Source organism: Dasypus novemcinctus, chromosome 8 (assembly GCF_030445035.2).
Source record: "Dasypus novemcinctus isolate mDasNov1 chromosome 8, mDasNov1.1.hap2, whole genome shotgun sequence".
Taxonomy (NCBI): Eukaryota; Metazoa; Chordata; class Mammalia; order Cingulata; family Dasypodidae; genus Dasypus; species Dasypus novemcinctus.
The window spans coordinates 129,112,560-129,121,788 of record NC_080680.1 but is presented as its reverse complement, the minus strand read 5'-3'; positions in this window follow the sequence as shown (position 1 = coordinate 129,121,788).

The window sequence follows — 9,229 nt, the reverse complement described above, 5'->3', positions numbered from 1 at the left end:
CCTTAGCAGTTCCTGGGCTAAATGCGCTGTTGATGTTGCAAGTTGTGTTTGCTGCTTTATGACCCATTTTGAACTCATAAGAAAATCGCTCAAGTTTGCTTTTTGTCTAACATCATTTCCATAGTCTAAAATGAATATAAAATAAAGAGCAAGTAGTAAGTCATAAGCAAAAAACACAAAGCGAGAAATGCGCACTAAAATTAGGTATAACGTAACCACATTTATTTTAAAATGTATGCCTATATCAAACAGCAAATTTCAACAATGCAAAACCACAATTATTTTTGCACCATCCTGCTAGAAAAAGGAGATGAGCTGACCTGCAAGAAGGGACTGCTGCCAGTTCCCAGCCAGGGCAGCCGGGTGGGGCTCTGGCTTGGGGAGGGGTCAGGACCCAGGGTAGCCGTGAGTGCAGTGGCTGGCACGGGCCAGAGCTGAGGTCGGGCGGCTCTTCTGCTCGGCCCTCGGTCACCACTCCCTTGGGGCACATCCTGGCACCCAGCTGCACCTTCTGCTGACCCAGCCGTGGGCAGGACAGGCCCAAGGGCCACGCAGGGTGGACACCCCCAAAGCTCAGAACCCGGGGTCTGACCTGGTCTCCATCTGGGCCTGTGACCGTCATGGGACCAGCTCAGACCAGCCCCGGGTGTCTCTGGGTGTCTGTCAAGTGTGGGCTGTGCGAGGGGCCAAGGCCTGCTCCACGTGCGCCCCTGTCACTGTGCCAGTGCCAGGGCATGGCCAGGCTGGCTGGACCCGGCTGCCCCAGGACTGGGTGGGTACAGTGTGTGGCTGCAGGAGGTGCTGCCCCAGTGGCTGGCCATGAGTGTCGTGGCCATGGCTGCCAGCACAGCATAGGTGAGGGGGGCAAGTGGCGCACCTGTGTCCTCCATAGGCAAGTGAGGCGAGGAGCACACCTGTGTGTTCTGCAGGTGACACACCTGTGTGCTCCATAGGCGAGGGGGGCGAGGAGCACACCTGTGTGTTCTGCAGGTGAGAGACACACCTGTGTGCTCCATAGGCGAGGGGGGCGAGGGGCACACCTGTGTGTTCCATATGTGGCACCATCACCAAGCTGGGGGAGCACAGCCTCGCCCAGCCCCCCACCGGGTTTCCTGGTCCTCGAGGGGGCAGGAGGAGTGGGCAGTGCACACCTGGAGCCCGAGCTCGCTCGTCCTTGCTCCTCTCCACCTGGAGAAGGTGGGAGGCCCCTCGGCAGGCTCCCTGGGAGGGGTGTGGGGTGTGCCCTCAGGTAGGCCGAGGGCAGAGGCCGCATCCAGTCCTTTCGGGGATGTCCGGCCACGCTGTGTGCCCGCGGGGGCCCCTGCCCGGTCCTGGCCGGCTGGAGGAGTGGGTGTGGGGCTGGCCCTGCTGCGAGCACGGGCAGGTGGAGGTGCGGCCTGAATGGGGGCGGGGTGGGGGCGCCGCAGGCCGGGCCTCCCGGTGCAGCAGGGGCGGGGGTGAGGCCCTGCTGGCCGCACAGCAGCCCCCCGCACAGCAGCCCCCACAGCTCCCAGCCCCTGTCCTGCCAGCCTGGGTGGGGAGTGGGCCAGCAAGGAGGAGGCAGCTCCCAGTGGACTCCTGCTGGGTGGGGCTGCCAGGGCCCTGCGCCATGCCCTGGAGACCACCAGCCACGTCTCAGCCACGTGGAGAGGTCCCATTTATGACACAAAAGCAGGCTCAGGTGCTCCGAGGCTGCCGCACACCTGTCGCGACAGGTAGCCCTGCAGCCCCGTGGAGGCTGCTCCCCCCAGGCTGGGGAGCGAGAGGGAGCCCCACCCCTCCCACCAGGTGAAGGAACAGGCACTGGCCGGTGCTGCGGGCGGCCAGGCAGGGCGCTTAGCGCTCGGGGCCTGCACCCAGGTGGCGTCTCCGCGGCTTCAGCGAGGTGGTTCAGGTCACAGTAGACTGGTAGGCAGCTTGCACGCCCTCGGAGCTGTGCGGCCAGGCCACGTCAAGGTGCGCGTTTCCCCGCCCTGGAGAGAAGCCATCAGCAGGCACTCCCCGCTCCCCTGCCCAGCCCCGGCCGGCCGCCCCGTTCTCGAGGACCCCAGGTCGCGCCCCAGCCTCTGCCTGCCGTGCGGCCTCGGGGGACCTCAGCTTCGGGCTCCCTGTCCGGCCGTCCCAGCCTCCGGCCCGAGCACAGCAGTACTCCTCTTCCCACGTCTGGCGTCAGCGGACGGACGTGGGAGTTCCTCCATGTTGGATCTGTTGGGAATCAGGCCGCCTCGAGCGCACGTGGCCTCCCCGCGCCTCTGCTGAGAACCCCGCGGCTGGCGCGTCCCCCGCGGCTCTAGGCTCAGCCTCCAGCTGCAGCTGCACACTTAGCGTCCCCACCGCGCAGCCGGGGGGTCCCCGCGCCTCCACTTGTTCTGGTCCGACTCTGACTCCAGCCATCCTTGGTGTCGTCCAGCATCTTCCCACGTGCGTGTCGGCCTCTGTGCGTCTTCGCTGGAGAAAAGTTTATTCAAATACTTTGTCCATTTTTAATGAAGTTATTTGTCTCTTTTGTGAATGAGTTGTAGGATTTCTTTTTGTATTCTGGAAACAACTCCTTTCTCAGATGTGGAGGTGCAAACACTTTCTCCCTGTCTCTGGGCTTTTTCACTTTCCTCGCGGGTCCTTTGAAGGGCAGGTCTAAATGTGATGAAGCCACGCCATCTGTTCCGTGGCTGCTGCCCCTGCTTTCGCGGTCACGTCTAAGAAACCGTCGCCTAATCAGACGCGATGATGTCGTGGATTCCTGTGTTTTTCTAAGAGATTTAAAATTGTAGCTTTTACATTTAGGACTTTGGTCCACATGGAGGGATTTCTGCAGGAGTCCTGACTCGCTCCAGCCAGCAGCCCCTTCCCGCTGCCCCCACGAAACCCGTGCAGTCTCCTCTCCCTCGGCCCTCCCAGACCCCCTCTCCGGTGGGTTAATAGAGAAGCACAGTGGTGGCTGTGTCATAATTCAGTTCTTCAGTATGTGGGGATTTTATCTGTCTTAACACAGTCTCCTGCAGAGGGGGGCTCTGCCACCAGGCACCACACGGCCCAGCGCCCCGCGCCCCAGCGGGCGACACACAGCCCAGCGCCCCGCCCTCCAGCACACCCGGGCAGGGCCCCCTCCTGCCCACCTCACCAGCGAGGAAGCCGAGGCTGGAGGAAGGGGTGGGTGTGGGCTGAGCCGTGGGGTGTGCCGTGAAGCCACAGGGGCAGAGCCGGGACGCGAGGCCAGTCGGGGGCTGCTGGGATTCGGAGAACACGGGAGGGGTCCCCACGGGCCCTGCTTGCTCAGACTCTCCCCCCTTGCCGGCCTCCCTGGTGAGCCCGGGACACCCCTGCGCCCCCCTCCCTGCCCCCACCAGGGCGCCAGGTGCCCCCGAAGGCCGCCTCCCCCGAGGGCGGTCCCAGAGCCCGGGGCAGTCGAGTGGCCCCCATCCTGGACATGCCCCCCCCTGCCAGGTGGGGCTGGGGCTGTCGCGGCTCCTCGCAGACGCAGGGGAGCCCCGTGAGTGCCGCGGTCCAGCAAGGGCGCGGGGTGGGCCTGCTGAGGGGAGGCTCAGGGTGCGGCCGTGCCAGGAGGGGTCTGGCCCCCGGGAGCTCCGCCGCCCCCTCCCCACGTTCCATCTGTGGAGACGTTGCCCGAACGGCAAGAGGGGCTTTGCCTGTGTAATCGAGGTGCTGAGCGGACGGCCTCCAAATGAGAGCCGCCGCGGGGTGTCTGGGTGCCCCGTGTGACCGCACGCGGCCTCGACACAGAGGCCGGAGAGCTGCAGCCCAGGACGTGTCAAGGCACGCCACTGGCGTGAGCATGGAGGGACCACACATCAAGGACACGGGACCTCAGCCTCCCTCCACAGGCACCTGAATCCTGCCCGCGGCCTGAGTGGGCGAGGGAGGGGCTTCTTTGCAGAGCCCCCAGTGAGCGCTGACCCCTTGAGCCGGCCAAGCCGGCCTCGCCAGCCAAGGCGTCCCCACTCTCAGGGCCCCGCGCTTGACGCTGCTGCAACTGCGGCACATCCACATGGCAGTGCGGGGCCGCACCGTGCCGCCCTGAGCAGTGGAACGAGCCGCGGGTGGAGGCAGGACGGGTTTGAGGAGGGGCCAAGGAAAGCTGGGCTGGCCTTGAACGGGCTGTTAGAAGAAACGGGCTGCTGGCGGGCCGCGCGAGGGGCGCAGGCGGCCTTAAAGGGGGGCTCCAGGCTGCAGGCCGTGGGCGGAAAACATGGGCCGAACCCCCGCTGCCCGGTAGCCTGCCGCCGGCCCGGCTGACTGCCCGGCCCCCTGAGAGGCCAGCTTGCCCGGACGGGGGCCCGCGGCCACTGACGGGGCCCGCGGCCACCGACGGGGAGCGCTGTGGGGTCCCCGGGCCCCGGTGACAAGGGCTGGTCCCACCCGTCAGGTAGGTTGTGGGGCAGCTCGCCCACCCGAGGCCCAGGCCTGCTCTGCCCTGGCCCTGCCCTGGCTCCCCCGGCCTGCACTGTAGCGGGTTCTGCATCTGTATTCCCTGCCCCGGGAAGGTGGGGGCTCCGTTCTCACCCCTTAGCTTTCTGCAGCTTCGGGGACAGCGCCCTCGTGTGGACGTTCTGGGTAACTGGGCAGGTGCACCCTTGAGGTGCACCTGTGCTCACCTTAGAATCGAGACGTGGCCCTGTCGTAGCAGGAAGCTGCTACATCCCTTTAACTATCTTAACTGCCACTGTGTGGATCGTCCCACAGGTGTTTCCTCATCAGACCTCCTGAGGAATGTTCTGCTCAGGCTGAGACAAAAAAATAAAAAATTATACGATTGTCCACACCCAAACTTCATGCCTGCCCCAAATAGAGCATGACCTCCCTCAGCAGTGGGGTCTGGGCAGGTGTCGGTTGTCATGAGGTCACGCTGCCTCACCAGGGTGGGCTGGAGTCTGGCACGAAGAGGGACATCAGAGGGACGCAGGCCCGCCCGGGCTGGCGGAGGGGGCGCGGCCCCACCCACGCAGGATCTCGGGCTTCTGGCTCCAGCGCCTGGACGGAATGAGGGCCGTTGAGCTGAGTGGCCTGTTGGTTGCAGCCACCCCAGGGCCCTTACGCAACGGCAAACACGATTCATAAATGCATAAATGTTTTTTAAAAGTCTCTGCGGCCAGCGAGGACAAAGAGGGAAGTGAAGGGGCTAGAGGAAAGGCCACCCTTGTTTCGCGCAGTGCAAAGTGCAGCAGGTCTCGTGAACAACGGACTTGGCTGTTTAGCTGAGGACGTTTCCGGCAGTGTTGAAGGTGCAGCCTGTTTCCTCTCGCTGCCTACGGTTAAACAAAAAGGAATCGGAACTCGACGGTTTGGAAAATCCCCAGCCCATCCAACACCAAAATTAGGAGATGGCTTTAAGGAGTGGTGTGGAGAGCGCAGCTTTGCGGAAACCTCGACTAGGTCCAAAGGGCAGAGTGTTCAGGCACAGAAGACCAAGGACGGGTTTGAGAGCCTCAGGCAAACCCCAGGGCTTCCGGAAGCCTCACGGGGTCCCCTCAGCCATCTCGGCAGAATGACAGACCATGGGGTCCGTCCTTGGCCCTCCCGGATGACCTGCCCCACAGCCCCGGGCCGAGCCTGCAGTAAACCTCCTTCTCCGTGAAGATCCCCTGCTGCTGCGTTCCTCAGGTTGACCCTGACACGGGTCAGGTACCAGAAGGGGTTCTATTAGAATGGCCTCCGATCGGCTCTGGGCTCTGGAATTCAATGCGATTCCGTTGACAGGCCCTGTTCCCGTGGTAAAGAGGATGCTGGGAGTACACGGCATGTTGTGCCACAAGGTCCTTGTGGGATGCCCCGAATCCAGTTCCTGCAGGACGCCTTCGACTGCCATCCTTGGAAGGCCTGCTTCAACGCAGGGGGGAGTTTGACTGGCAAACGTTTCCCTGCAATGATTAAAAACCTTCCCTCCAGGAAAGGTGGCTGGCTGTGCTGAAACTGTACGGGTTTGCTCTACACCTGCTTTCCTTCTGGGAGCCCGGGATGTCGGTGCAGACCTTCCTGATAAGAGGCCACGTCCCCCATGTCGTGTACGCTCTGTCCCTGGAGGACGTCAGTGCCTCCTGCGTGGCTCTGCTGGAAGGACCCTGGTAGCTCAGGCCTGGCCTCCTGGGCTTCATGCCAAGCACCTTCCCCTTTTCTGGCTTTGCTTGGTGTCCTTTTGCTGTAATAAAACATAGCCACAGACACAGCTGCAGGCTGACTCGCAGGAATGGCTCGGATCACACCTCCCTGGCACATCCATCCATGGCTGTTCCTGGTGCTGCTGTCTTAATTCCTCAAGCTTTATCATTATTGTGACATCTGGTAGGCACCCACAGCTCCTTTTATTCTCCTTCAGCGCTTCTTATAGGTTTAGATATGGTTTACCAGCATGGTTTGGCTTGGAACTGCATTGACTATAAATCAATTGAGAAAGTGACATTCTTATTATATTGTATCTTCTGTGAATATTTATCTAACTCTTCTCTAATGCTTTTCAAACAAGTATAATAACCTCCTCCGCAAAGCTCTTTTATGCCATTTCTTAGATTTCATACCAGGAACTAGGATTTTATTTTAGGTTATTTTATTCTCTGCTGATGCATGGAACTGCAGTTGCCCTTTGTGGATTGATCTTACTTCCAGCAACCATGTTTTTATTTCTTGTCTTTGTCTTATTATGGTAGCTAGACTTCCAATTCGATTTAATGCCATGGCAGCCATCCTTGTCTCATTTCTGGTTTAAAAGTGAATCTTTGGGGAGTGGAGGTGGCTCAAGCAGTTGAGCACCCGCTTCCCACATGGGAGATCCCAGGTTCAATTCCAGATGCCTCCTAAAAAAAAAAAAACAAAAACAGAAAACAAACAAAAGTCTAACTCAGGGGAGCCAATGTGGCTCAGTGGTTGTGCACCAATTTCCCATACGTGAGGTAACGGGTTCAATTCCCAGCACCAGTACCTAAAAAAAAAAAAGTGAATTTTCAACATGAAGTTGATTATTGCTAGATAACTGTTTATCAGGCTGAGAAAGTTCCCCATGGTTCCAAGTTTCTATTATCAACAAATATTGAATTTGACCTAATGAACTTCTACAGCCATGGAGAGACTCATAGAATTTTCCCCCTTAATCTGTGAATGTGATGAATGATATTAATAAAATTTTAAATTTTGAACCAATATAGCATATCTGGGTTAAACCCACCTCAGCCATATGTATTACTCTTTTTATGTATTTCTTTTGAGGTTCTCATTTAAGATGTTTTTATATATGCTCAAGATTATGTCTGACATTTAACTTTCCCATCATCTTCTTGTCTAGCCTCTAAATAAGTTGAAAAGTATTCCCTCTTCTCTTTTGTACAACTTTGAGTAGTATTTGAATTATCTGCTCCTCAAATGTTGAAGTAACTTCCTGTGAAGCTTCCTGGGCCTGATGTCTTCTTCTTTTTTTTTTTTTTTTAAGATTTATTTTATTTATTTCTCCCCACAACCTCATTGTTTGCAAGTGCTGTGTCTATGTGTTGTGCACTGGTCTTCTCTTTTTGGGAAGCACCAGGAGCTGAACTGGGACCCTCAAAGTGGGAGGGAGGCTCTTAACCGCCTGAGCCACCCCCACTCCCTGATGTTTTCTTTGGGGAGCATTGTCTAGTACTGAATCTTTTCTTTCTTTTTAGGACTACTTGGTTGCCTGTATCTTCTTGAGTCACTTTTGATAATTGGTATTTTTCCTGGAGTGTATCCATTTCATTTAAAATTTCAAATATATGAAGTTCTTGATGCACTCTGTTAAAGCTTTCCTGTATGTGTAGCTCTGCTCATACTTTCATTTTTTATTGTTGCTCCCTTGTGTCTTTATATTTCTTGATTTTGCAGAAATTTCATAGTATTTTCAAATAACCAATGTTTAACTTTGTTGATCCTTTCTATTGCATTTTTCTTTTCTATCCCATTAATTTCTGTTCTTATCTTTGTAATTTCTTTCCCTTTGCTTTCTTGGGGATGTTTCCAAGTGGAGTGCTGAGCTCATTCATTTTTAGCCTTTTTTTCTGCTGTAAACATTTAAGACCATAAATTTTTCTTGAAGTACTGTTTTCACCACATTCCATTAGTTTTAGTATGTAGCATTTTTGTTTTTCTGCTCCAAAAAAAATTTTTTTATGTGGTACCATGGCCGGGGAATGAGCCCAGGACCTCGTATGTGGGAAGCTGGTGCTCAACCACTGAGTCAATGAGTTGGTGTTTTTGTTTCTTTGCTTGTTTGTTTTTGTTTTTAGGAGGCACCAGGGATCGAACCTGGGACCTCCAATGTGGGAAGCAGGTGCTCGACTGTTTTAGCCACATCTCCCATCTGCTCTAAAAATTTCCAAATGTCCATTACAGTTACTTCTTTGGCCTATGAATTATTTAGAAGGCAGTTTTTCAGTTTCAAAACTCTTCAGTCTTTTGTTAGCTCTTCAATTTGATTTCTAACCTATCTGAATTGTAGTCAAAGAATATGGTCACTATAGTATGATTTTGGAAATTTGTTAGGACTTGCTTCATAACCAAGTAAATAATCCATTTTATAAATTTTTCATGTAGATTTTTTAAAAACACTTATTGGCCGGGCCTTGGGCAGGCCTTCTCCATGCCAGGTGACATGCCCACAAAGCCATCTGGGGTTCAGCAGGGCCAAGCTGAGGCGGGCTCAAGCAGCGGGCAGGACAGGGCTGGAGACCACGGGCAAGCTGCCCACGAGGGTGGGGGCAGCAGTGTCAATGGAGGCTGTAGCGTTTGATATTGTTTATGAATTCCAAAAATGGATATTTGATTGTGTTTATAAACTGGTCTGTTCCTCTGGGTTTATTAGATTATGTTGGATTCAGACGTTTCCCTTTTACTTGATTAAATAATGATTGAGGCTTTGATTGGGCACATCAGTAGGATGTTGAGTCCCTGCCCCATTGGGGGGTGGGACTCACAGCGAAGCCACACTGCAGAGAAGGGAGGTGGGCATTTTGATGCTGAAGTTTTGAGCCGGAGCCCGGGAAGTAAGCACAGAGGAGAAGAACACAGAGGACTCGAGATGGCTCCACAGACACGGCAGAAACCCAGGAAGAGCGAGAACCGGAGTCTACAGCTGCCTCTGTGGAGAGAACAGGGCAGCTGAGCCCAGAGAAGAACGAGCCCTGGAAGAGAGACAAGCCTTATGCCAGCTGCAGCTGACATTAGAAGAAGCTGGGACCACAGAGCCTTAAGAGGGAGAGGAAGCCTGAAC